Below are 12,580 nucleotides of genomic sequence, written 5' to 3' on the forward strand. Positions count from 1 at the left end.
ATAGTGGTGGTGATTGCAGTGGTGTGGAAGTTATGGTGGTAGTGGTGTGGAAGTGATGGTGGTAGTGGTGTGGTGTGTGGAAGTATTGGTGGTGGTGGTGGTATTAAAGTGGTGGCGGTGGTGGTATTAAAGTGGTGGTGGTGGTGGTAGAAGAGTGAAAGTTGTGGTGGTAGTGGTTGTTGATAGTGGTGGTAGGACTGGTGGTGATGGTGGTAGTAGTGTAATAAATGTGTTATGGTAATACTAGCGATGGTTGTTGATAGTGGTGGTAGTGCTGGTGGTGATGGTAGTAGTAGTGTAATAAATGTGTTATGGTAATACTAGCGATGGTTGTTGATAGTGGTGGTAGTGCTGGTGGTGATGATAGTAGTAGTGTAATAAATGTGTTATGGTAATACTAGCGTGGTTGTTGATAGTGGTGGTAGTGCTAGTAGTGATAGTAGCTAATAGTGTAATAAATGTGTTATGGTAATACTAGCGATGGTTGTTGATAGTGGTGGTAGTGCTGGTGGTGATGGTAGTAGTAGTAGTGTAATAAATGTGTTATGGTAATACTAGCGATGGTTGTTGATAGTGGTGGTAGTGCTGGTGGTGATGGTAGTAGTAGTAGTGTAATAAATGTGTTATGGTAATACTAGCGATGGTTGTTGATAGTGGTGGTAGTGCTGGTGGTGATGGTAGTAGTAGTGTAATAAATGTGTTATGGTAATACTAGCGATGGTTGTTGATAGTGGTGGTAGTGCTGGTGGTGATGGTAGTAGTAGTGTAATAAATGTGTTATGGTAATACTAGCGATGGTTGTTTCTTAAGACATTTTAACTAACGTAAACAAAATGTATTAAATAACCTCCAAAACTTATTAATAATCATACGACTACTTTAACCCATTCATTATAAATCTCAGCCAATCAGAGAAGACCACATACAATCATTACTACGGAGTCTTAATACGTAATATAAGACAGCATTTGACTTCCTTCTCTCGAGGTGGTAGGGAAAGCAGGAGGGTTAGATGGGGGTACAACATACACCTCTACTTTATATGCTCGAAAAAAATGTCATGATAGTGGTGGTGGTGCTAGTAGGGAGAACTGGCCATTTCCTGCTAGTGGTTGGTGGTACTGGTGGTGGTAGTGGTAGGGACAGCTGGGCACACAACCATCTGGCCACTTCCTGCTGCTGGTGGTAGTGGCGGGTTACAGGCCATACCACCACCCGCCCACTTCCTGCTAGTGGTAGTAGGGGACACCTGACCACTTCACCACATACCCACTGGCTAAAAGTTGTGGTAAAGTTGAGAAAAGTGGGGAAAGTGTGAAACAAATCTCACCTCCCCTAGGATCAAAATCCCTAATTTCATACAGAAAACCCTCCTCTTTAACTAGGGATGTAAACACATATATGTCATTCATTTAAACTACGTCTACCCTAATAAATACGATTTCTGAGTCATAGTTAAGGATAGAAACAAACGTAATAAACTGAGAATCCGGATGTTGACGTTCACTGACACCTGGGTGGGGGGTTGGTGACGAAAGAGGAGGAAGGGAAAGAAGGGGGGAAAGTAGGAGGGAGGGAAGAGGGGTTGTGGTGAGGGAGGGAATGGGCAAAAGTAGGAGTGATAGAGAGGGAGAGGAAATGTGAGGGTGTGGAGGAATAAACAGGGTATGGAAGTTGGAAGAGGAAGAAGAAAAGGAGAGGTAGCAGAGGAAGGGAAAGAGGTGGAAAAAGGAAGGACAGTGGATTCTGGAGGAGTAGAGGCAGAAAAGGTGGAAGAAGATAAAAGGTGGTGAGAGAGAATTGGGATGGAAGAAGAGAGGGTTTGAGAGGCTAGGGAGAGAGGGGAAAATGGTAAGAAGAGACAGGGAAAGAAGAGAGGAATTAGGAGAAAAAGAGGTATGTGATGAGCAGGATGGAAGAGGAGGATAGAGTGGTAAGAAACAAGGGGAGTTACTGAGGAGGATAGGAGAGAAAAAAATCGGATGAGAACTGGTGGAAGGGATGGGAGAGGGATTGAGGGATGGTGTGGTAAAGAACAAGGGTCGTGAGTTACCTTAAAACAACACCAAGGGAATATTTCTACGTCACTTACTCTCAAGCTTAGTCTATAACAGTTCTTCAAGCTTGGTATAAGTCAAAGTCAGTTTTTCAGTATTGATTCGGAAATTATACAAACGCAGGTACAAAATATTACTACAGGTACAGGTTCTTGTATAGGTAAATATACAAGCACGGGTAACAGGAAAAGTTACAGATGCAAATACAGGTACAGATACAAATACAGGTACAGTTACAAATACAGGTACAGATACAAATACAGGTACAGTTACAAATATAGGTACAAATACAAGTACAGATACACATTTAAGTACAGGAAAAGGTGCAAGTACGGGTAAAGATAAAATTGCAGGTACGGATACAAGTACAGGTTCAGATACAGGTACAGCATTACATCACTGACAGTGGTACAAAGCATTTGCGATTGGATGGCCTTGACGTTTGTTAAGAGAAGCGTGAAGGCGACTCAGTGTAGCATGTAGACCAGCCCCCGGTGTGAAGCGAGTCGCTGGTACCTACTACAACATCACCACACACACACACATATCCCTCCTGGTGAATCCCCGTGACTCACACACACACACACACACACACACACACACCTGGTGATGCTCACTCCCTCTCTGTTTCGTGACAGATACTGGATACAACATGCCACGTTGTATAAATGACATGGATATTAGTGTGCGACCCATGACAATATATATCATAGCATGTGATCGATTACATGGCAGATGGTATAAAACACATGACAACTGACATTTAACACGTTAAACATGAGAAAAATGTGATGAATAATTGCATAATCATACAAGTTTCAGAGATTATATTAGATAAGATTGATAAGTGTTACGATTTACCCATAAATGTTGCGGTTATTGACACTAAAATGACACATTTACTTTTATCATAAGGATTGTTTGCTTGACATTGTCGGGTCTGTGTAATTATGATTAGCGATATGAGGTGTGTGTGTGTGTGTGTGTGTCTTCACAATTTCTCTCCCCATTCCATCCCATCATCCCTATATTTATCCCTCCATACATCTCTCTCTCTCTCTCTCTCTCTCTCTCTCTCTCTCTCTCTCTCTCTCTCTCTCTCTCTCTTCTATCTTATTTCTTACTATCCTTCACATACATTATCCAGTCCCGCCCACCTCTTATTCCTTCCTTCATTTCTCACCTCTTGCTTTTCCCAACCATCTAGTTCCTATCCTCTCCACCCCTCTTCCCTACCATCTCAAATGCCTTTTTAATTGGTGTCCTTTTCTCTAATTTCATCCCCTTTCTACCCTCGACCCGTTTTCTGTTAGTCCCTAATGGTGCCTGAGCCAAGTTTGAAGGGGGGACTGGTGCCGGCTGGGTCACTTCCGCATAGCTAGGGGGACCATAACACTGGTTCTGTACTGTGGATCATGTTGCACCCGCCATGACAATCGTAAATGAGGGGTAGTGGGAGGAATGAGGGGAGAGGGAGAAGAGGGGGTCCGTATGCCATGACTGTTGACGTCACTGTAGAAGGTTGCAGCTGGCCAAAAGAGGGAGTGAGGGAGGAGAGGGAGAAGCCAAAACATCTCTTAGACTCCGTCACTCCCTCCCTCTCCTCCCCCCCTTACCTCTGTTTATTTACTCTAGCTGTTGACAGGTGCAGCTTGCCAAGCTCTCGTATGCAAATATGTCCCTCCCTTCCACTCTACGCTAATATCAAGTGAAATGTCTTCATAGTATCAGTCAGCGAGTGTGACGGTCAGTGACAAATAAACTTCCCATAGTCACACCGGCAGAAGGAAAAATTCGCCTTGGTATTTGAGTAACTGGTCTCCGAGTGAAGATATGATGCCGGTTGCCCGCCATCTGGTCGACTCACTCAGCCAACCAGAAGCGCGAGCTGGTTGTGGGTGTGTGGGTGGGTGTTACTGCCGCCGTCGGTACCGTTGTGGTGACGAAATTGCTGGTGATGGTGTAAAGTGTGTGAGCGTGGCCATAGTTGCTAAGGTGGTAACACACGCATATAGACCATAAGAGAATGATAAAACAACAATAAGAATAATAACGAATAAATGTTGCAAATATTGGCCAAGTGGGGTATCAGCAATGAGTGATTGATTGGCTTACGTCGTCAAACCGAAGGTATAGTGAATTGTTTTGATTTTATTGTGAAATACGTAGTGACATGAACTTGTAAAGTCACACGTTACACAATGTTGGAGTTTTATGTCACAACTCCAGAGAAAAGACCAAAAACATGGGGGTGTTTTAAGAAAGAACCTGAATCAACTGGAACACGAGGCAGGAAAACTTCCAACGTCAGCAAGTTTAGTCTGATCCTTGATGCTACAGTGAACATGACCCTGAGAGATACACGGCCCAAGGGGTGGAGGAGGATGGTGAAGGAAGATAGTGGTGAAAAATGAAGAAACAAGAGGCAGAAAGAGATGAAACAAATTAGCCCCCAAGGAAAGTGACACATTCCTGAGGCAAGTGTCTTATCTGGGCTCCACCCATGGCAGCCCCAAATATAGACCCCGGGTGAGATCATGAGTCTATAAATTTTTGCTGTTCGCCTCCTCGTCACTGTGTATGTTCCTGTCACCATAACCATCTTCACTTGCTGGGATTGTTATCGTCCTTGTAGCGAAACTATTATTAAGGACGGGGGAATTATTATCACGGGTTCAGAGTTGGCACGATACCTTTTTTTGAACCCGTGTGTGTGTGTGTGTGTGTGTGTGTGTGTGTGTGTGTGTGTGTGTGTGTGGTCGGTCAAGGGAGACGCTTTTAGTGTGTTTATACTCCTAGCACATGAAGCCATACAAACTTTTTACACCTGAACGTAAAACATGTCCGAAAATGCTGAGATATGTATCTGCCCAACACACCTGGACTCCTGTTTAAGTTCAGGGGTGTAAACTTGGTCATGATACACACACACACACACACACACCGGAATTCCTTTATATACTATTCTCAATAGAGGCAGGCAAGCGTGACAACTGACAAATATTACCATTACACCCCGTTCTTTCCATTGCGTAATTTGATCATTAGTACTTCCTCAATTACGTGCCATGAAAATTCAGTCAATTTAACCTAAGCTGACTGCACTTTTACTTACACTAAATCACCCTAATTAACTATCTTAAGTGGTTGTAATAAACCAACCTTTACTTTAATTTATCTTTAAGTAAATAAGTAAGTCGGGGGGGCAATGTACGTTATCACATCTGATATCAAGGAGCGCTGAGCAATAGATTATAAACACACACACACACACACACACACACACACACACACACACACACTTCATAGGTTAGGTCAACAACAACAGATAATGAGAGATAATTAATCAGTTTAATGTTGACAAATACAATGGGAGAGAAAGACAGAGAATGGGAGACAGACACATGAGACGAGAGACAACATGAGAAAAATGGAAGAGAGAGAAGGAGAGAGAGAGAGAGAGAGAGAGAGAGAGAGAGAGAGAGAGACGGCCAACCATGTGTACCGTTAATATCTGCTGTTTAATTCTCTCTCTCTCTCTCTCTCTCTCTCTCTCTCTCTCTCTCTCTCTCTCTCTCTCTTACACGCATACGCACGGACACTCCGTTCTCTTTCTTTATATCTCTTCCTCTCTCTTCCTTATCTCTTTCTTTCTTTCTCCCACACACACACACACTGTCCGTCTTTCTGTCTCTCTAAAGAGTTTCCCTTCCTTGGATACTGTTGTCACTTGATAGGGCTAGAGATGAAGAGGGGGGCGGGGGCAGGATGGCGAGTGAGGAGGGAAGGATAGACGGAGAGAAGGTGGGAAGTAGGAGAAAAAAGAGAAAGATGAAGAATGAGGAGGGGGAGACGAATAAGGAGTGGGATGGATGAAGAGAGAGAGAAGAAAAGGAGAAAAAGAGAAGGAAAAGGCAAAAACAATGAAAGAGAAATGAAGAGTATGGAGAGAGAGAGAGAGAGAGAGAGAGAGAGAGAGAGAGAGAGAGAAATAAGATATTCTACTGCAGTAAAGAAGTAAAAAATAATAAGGGTACGAAGAGTAGAAGCATTTTTTTACTGAGGAGATTTATTGCATTACTTCTTGACTATCTTTTACACATGAACACAAGAATGGAAGAAACTGCAGCGGGCGTATTGACCCATACTGGGCAGTCCCGTTTATACCCAACCCCTATTGCTCATATAAGCATCCAACCTATGCTTGAAGCTATCCAGCATATTCGAGTTAATGATGATATTTGGTAACTTGATCCATTCATCCACTACTCTGTTTCCAAACCAGTGTTTACCTATTTCACGCCGAAATCTAAATGTGTCTAATTTAAAACCATTGCTACGAGTTCGCTCCTGGTTGGATAGTTTGAGTACCTTTGTAATGTCCCCTTTGTTTAACCCTGACTTCCATTTATACACCTCTATCATGTCGTCCTTCACTCTACGTCTCTCGAGGGAGTGCAAATTTAGATGCTTCAACCTGTCTCTATACTCAAGGTTCCTAATGCCCAGGATTAGTCTTGTCATTCTCCTCTGGATTCTTTCCAAGGATTCTATATCCATTCTGTAATACGGTGACCAGAACTGAACTGCGTAATCCAGGTGAGGTCTCACAAGCGCTAGATATAATTTTAAGATGACCTCGCTAGTCTTGCAACTAACACTCCTTTGCATGAACCCAAGTACTTTATTAGCCTTATTACGAGCAAAAACACATTGTTTACGTGGCTTAACATTCCTTTTTATCATTACTTCTAAATCTCTCTCCCAGTAGGATGCCATTATGGCATCGTTGTTCATCTGGTAACTGGTTTCCCTGTTTACATCTCCAATACTGAGTACTTTACATTTGTCCACATTGAATTTCATCTGCCATTTTTCTGACCATTCGAAAAATTTGTTTAGATCTTCCTGTAGTTTTGCAGAGTCCTCGTCAGATTTATTTACACGTCCTACTTTAGTGTCATCAGGAAATTTACTTATGTTGCTGTCTATGCCGATATCTATGTCGTTTATGTTAACAATAAATAATAATGGTCCAAGTACTGAGCCTTGGGGAACTCCACTCGTGACGTTGCTTCAATGTGATTTAGTGCCGTTTATGCTCACTCGCTGTTTCCTGTCCCGTAACCACGCCCTTATCCATTTAAGGATATTACCTTTGATGCCTTGCGCTTCTACCTTTCTAATTAGTATTTCGTGAGGGACTCTGTCGGAGGCCTTGTCAAAGTCGAGATATACCACATCATAATTGTGGCCCTCGTCCACCGATTCGAAAACTGATGAAAAGAATGTTAATGGATTAGTTAGACATGAACGCCCGCCTGTGAAGCCATGTTGGGAATCATTAATCAACTTGCGCTTCTCCAGGTGGTTTCGAATAGAGTCTGAAATGATTGATTCTAGTAATTTGCCTACTATTGATGTTAGACTGATTGGGCGGTAGTTAGAGGATAGTGATCTATCCCCCTTCATGAAAATCGGTATTACATTCGCTATCCTTCAGGATTGTGGTACTACACCTGTTTTTAATGACATGTTAAACAACTTTGCTCAGGGCATACTGAGCTCTTCCTTACATTCCTTTAATACTCTGGCAAATTATCTCATCGGGACCAGGTGACTTATTAGTCTTTAGTTTGTCTATTTGCTTACTAACATTGTTACTAGTCACTACTATCTCGCGTAATTTGTTTTCTTCACTATCTCTGAATAGAGTCGGTGCCTTGGGTATCATGTTTAAATTTTCGGTGGTGAAAACTGTTGAAAAATATTTATTCAGATTATTGCTCATTTCTCAGTCGTCATCAGTTAGCTCGCCGGTATCTGAACGTAGTGGTCCAATCTTATCTCGTGTTTTAGTTTGATACATTTGGTAGAATCCTTTGGGGTTTGTCTTCGCCTCCCCTGCTATCTTCAGTTCATAATTCCTCTTTGCTTTTCTTACCTCGGTCTTAACCCTACTGGCCAATACCTTATAATACTCCTGGAGGTAAATTTCGCCACGATTTATCCTTCTACCTATAGCCTTCCTTTGGCCAATAATGTTCTGTAAATAATTATTTATCCATTTAGGGTCATTGTTGTCTGATCTGAGTTTATGTATGGTATGTTCTGCCTTTGTGCATTAAGTAACTCATTATTTAAATTGTCGTGGAACTCGGCAATCTCAGATCTCGTTATCAGGTCGGTGTCATCTGTCAGGTTCACACCCAAGCGCGACACCCCCTCTCTCAACTGCCTCTTTTAAACTATCAGAGTTTGCCCTTCTGAAATCTGGGACTTTAATGGAATTCTCCTTACGTCTGGCCTGAAAATCTACCTGGAATTTAATTTCTTTGTGATCGCTGTTTGCAAGTTCGTCCCCTACCTCGACATTGCTAATGAGGTTTTCTCTGTTCGACAGAACTAAATCGAGTATTTACTCCTGTTATCAGTATTTTTATTCTTCCTATCTTCATCATCATTTTTGTTTTGGTTATTATTATTATTATTATTATTATTATAATTATTATTATTATTATTATTATTATTGTTATTATATTATTGTTATTTTTGTTGTTATTGTTGTTTTTATTAATTTTATAGTATTATTTTGAGATGGAATTAAAATAACAGACAATTGAGGAAGCTTGAATCAAAGTAAAATAGGAAACAAATAGAAGCAACAACTAAAAATGGGAAGAGGCACAACTAAGGGGAATTTCGAAGAGCAAAGCAAAAAAAAGAAGTGATATAAGAGAAGTGATAATTATATAAAGAGAATAAGAGATGAGGGAGAGATACAACTGAAAATAACAAAGGAAAGGGGAGTGAAAGAGAGATGAGTGACGAAAGGGAATGAAGGGGGAGACAACAATAAGAGAGACGTGGTAACAGAGAGGATGAAAGGGAAGAGGGATGGATGGATGGAAGAAAGGTATGGATGGGGAGGGTGGATGGGATGGAAGGGAGGGAGAATACGATGGATGGGTGGATGGATGGAGAGAAGGAAGAAATATAGGAGAGATGTAGGGAAGAGGGAGGAAGGGTGGAAAGAGGGAAGAATGAAAGGAAGAAGAGAGGGAGGGAGGACTGTAAGGAAGGATGTGATGGAAGAATAAAATGAAGGAGGGTGGGAAGGATATAAGGGAGGGAAGGATATAAGGGAGGGAATAATAAAAGGAGGGAGGGAGGGAGGGGCTCAGGATGTCACTAACCGCGTCACTTTACAGGTCGATCTTACCATATGGAGAGCGACCATATTTCCTCCCCTTTATAACTCGCCGCCTCTACCAACTGAGACAAGTAGAGCTCAGCTAGAAATAACAGACACATAGAAATAATCCAACTAAATAGAGAAAGAGACAAAGATATGATAATAACAAAGGGGATGGAGGAGAACGAATGGACTTGAAGATAGACACATTAAAACCTGTTGATATCGATAGCTGACCTACGGGTGGGTCAAAGCCTCTATGGAAATGGTGAGCTGGATAACGGAACACGAGGAGCTCTCTCTCTCTCTCTCTCTCTCTCTCTCTCTCTCTCTCTCTCTCTCTCTCTCGTGTAGCCTCATGAGGTACTGTAGATGGTCCCCATGTCTCTAGGTGAGGTAGCCCTAGTTCTAAGGTAGGGTAATCTTCATCCAGCTAGACTACGTGAAAATACCCCCATGGTAGCAACGTCTAGTGTTTATGTAAACCCGTCGTTGTAGCCTGCATAGCTGTTTAGTTGTGGCTTGGACCTTATCTGGGCCAGCTACCGGATACACTGAGAGATAGGGAGATTACTTCTCTCTGGTGAAGTAAAGTGTTGATGTAAGGTGTTGGTACGGTACATGAAGTTGACCACAGAACACCTACTACACAATATAAACGTAAGCGCTCGCAGGTGTGTGTGTGTGTGTGTGTATGTGTGTGTGTGTGTTCGTTCATGCATCCATCAGAATATGAACCAAATTTTTCTCAGAGACAACTTGATGAATCGCACTTACAGTCTTCCGAATAAATTAAAATCACTAAAACAAAAAAGACCGAAAGTTATATAAAGAAAGATCCTTAATTTTCAGTATTACTTTTTTACTTGGACATAATTGCCAATATCTTCAAATAATATATAAAGTCTATTTTCATTCAATATTTTACAATACCGGTAATCTTATTAAAACCCCTTTCAAAATATAATTAAAAAAATAACAAACAAAGTAATAATTTTCCTCAAGTTACAAAGATAAATAAATACTTTCCATAACCAATGCCAGAAAAAAATTAAATTAGTAATATGTATTTGCTTCGCGTCTCTAAATTACAAGTTAATTATATTGTCAAGAAGTAGTTTGTGAAAAGAGGTAATGAATGCGGGCAATTATTTACATCGTGGTTGACTGAAGGAAGAGTAATACTGCATTTATGAATCTAAACCCTGATATATTCGTAGGAAAATACATTAAGACGGACATACATACTGTACATACATACTTTATATACACATATATATATATACTCTCTCTCTCTCTCTCTCTCTCTCTCTCTCTCTCTCTCTCTCTCTACCAAACCACAATGAAACACACCTTTAACAAACCCCTCAATTAACACAAAAAACGATATATTTAAGTGATGAACGAAATATTATCCTAATATGAATACAATACATTACTCCCAGGGAAGAAATTAGTCAAACTTGGAAAACTTTCGTCCAATAAGATTTCTTCCTTTCACTGTTTGCTGCTTCTCCCTCCCTCCCTCCATTATCGCCTTTCTTTACTCTTTTCTCCCTGCCTTCCCTCATTTTCTTTTTCGCATCGTCCCTCTTCATTTTCTCCATTCTTTCCTCACACTCTTCCCTCCTTTCTTCCTCCCTTTTCTTCCTCCCCTCCTCCTCCTTTTCTCTATCTCCCCTTCCTTCTCTCCTTCTTCCCTTCTTTCCCTCTCTCTCCTTTTCTCCATTCATCCATTCCTCCCTCTCTTTTCCTGGTTCTTTCTTCACTTTCTCTCTTCCTCTCTCGTCTCTCCCTGTTTCTCCTTTATCCCTTGCTTTCCTCTTTTCATAAACTGCATCCCTTCCTCTCTGTATCTATCCCTTCCCCCTCACCCCTCTCCCTTCCTCTCTCTCTTTCCTTCCTCCTTGATCTCATGTCTCTTTTTTGTTTGCCTCTTTAACTACTCAATTTATTCCTTCCCCTTACACCTTTTTTTCTTCATTCCCCATCCTTAAATCTCTCTGCCTCCCCCTAACCTACCTACCTACCTCTCTCTCTCTCTCTCTCTCTCGTTTCCTCGTCATTTTTCACTAACCAACATTCCTTTCCCTCTTACCTCTACACATCCTCCCTCCCCCATAACCACAACCACCCATCACCACCACAACTATCACCTCTCACCATCCCCCTCACTGTCACTACCCTCTACCCCCCCCCTTCCTCACAATCCTCCCTCACTGTTGCCACGTTTCATTATCATTTCAGCTCATGACCACCATCCCCTTTCACTATCATTACTACCCCACCATTCCCCCCTTATCCTATTTCCACCATCATCACCTCCGTCATAACCATCACCAATTAACACCATCACCTCGACCACTTCTCTCACGACCAACATCACCAATACTACAACCATTCCTTCAGCTACCACTGCCTCCCTGACTTCCCACACTCTCACTACTACCACGATTTTTCTCACTACTTCTACCACCACTACCACCATCACACCACCTAGCATCATATGACCCTTGACTCCCCCCCCCCACTACCCTCGACCGTGTCACAGCCGTGTCTTGAGAGCCTCCTTGACAGCTCCGTGTCTGGGAACTTCCGCGACAGTCACCAACGCCACACACAACAAATGGACTGGTTGTTCTTGTACAAATTGTGAGGTGGAAGGAGGAGGAGGGTACTGGACTCTGAGCGCGCGCGCGTGTGTGTGTGTGTGTGTGTGTGTGTGTGTGTGTGTAATAATAATAATAATAACGGTTTATTGAAGAGCTTGGCAGCCAGAAGGCTGAAAATATACAGTTACATATTTGGGGAATGGGTTTCGAATTACAAATAATATACAAGTAACATAAGTGATACAAATAAGATATATAATTACTAGATGGGGAAAAGCTCAAACTACAGTGCATTTCAACATGGTGACAGTGCAAGAAATAGTATTTACTGGGAGTGAATACACTGGTTTATTACAAGTTATTGATAATTTTTACAATGGTTGGGGCTGGGCTGTTCTTATAGCGATCAGTGTGTGTGTGTGTGTGTGTGTGTGTGTGTGTGTGTGTGTTGGAAGGGAGTGGATATTGATATTGATATTGAAACAGTTTACTTAACCAGAAATATACAGACACAAAATGAACAAAAGCAACAATACTGACATGACTGAGCCAATTAAAAGCCTGAACATTTATCTCAAGGAATTATTATATAACATTCAGTAATATGTGAATTATATATATGTTACATGGATGGGAGATGTAACGTTAGTGGAGTGTGTGGATGGAAAAAAGAGAAGGAGGGAGGAATAGTACATCTGGTAGTGGGAGGAAGAGAG

General features: G+C 41.7%; 1 protein-coding gene across 2 annotated transcripts in view; it reads left to right on the forward strand.

Moving 5' to 3' along the window:
- The first annotated feature begins 3,952 nt into the window (after positions 1-3,952).
- LOC121876055 overlaps positions 3,953-12,580 on the forward strand; it is a 131,349-nt gene continuing 122,721 nt past the window's right edge. The window contains exon 1 of one of the 2 annotated variants that reach the window (XM_042380937.1): positions 3,953-4,187. The gene's annotated coding sequence lies outside the window, so the exon portion shown is untranslated. The remainder of the gene's footprint in view (positions 4,188-12,580) is intronic. The other variant, XM_042380938.1, reaches the window with a different exon arrangement.

Source organism: Homarus americanus, unplaced genomic scaffold, assembly GCF_018991925.1.
Source record: "Homarus americanus isolate GMGI-L3 unplaced genomic scaffold, GMGI_Hamer_2.0 scaffold49198, whole genome shotgun sequence".
In the NCBI taxonomy this organism is placed as follows: domain Eukaryota; kingdom Metazoa; phylum Arthropoda; class Malacostraca; order Decapoda; family Nephropidae; genus Homarus; species Homarus americanus.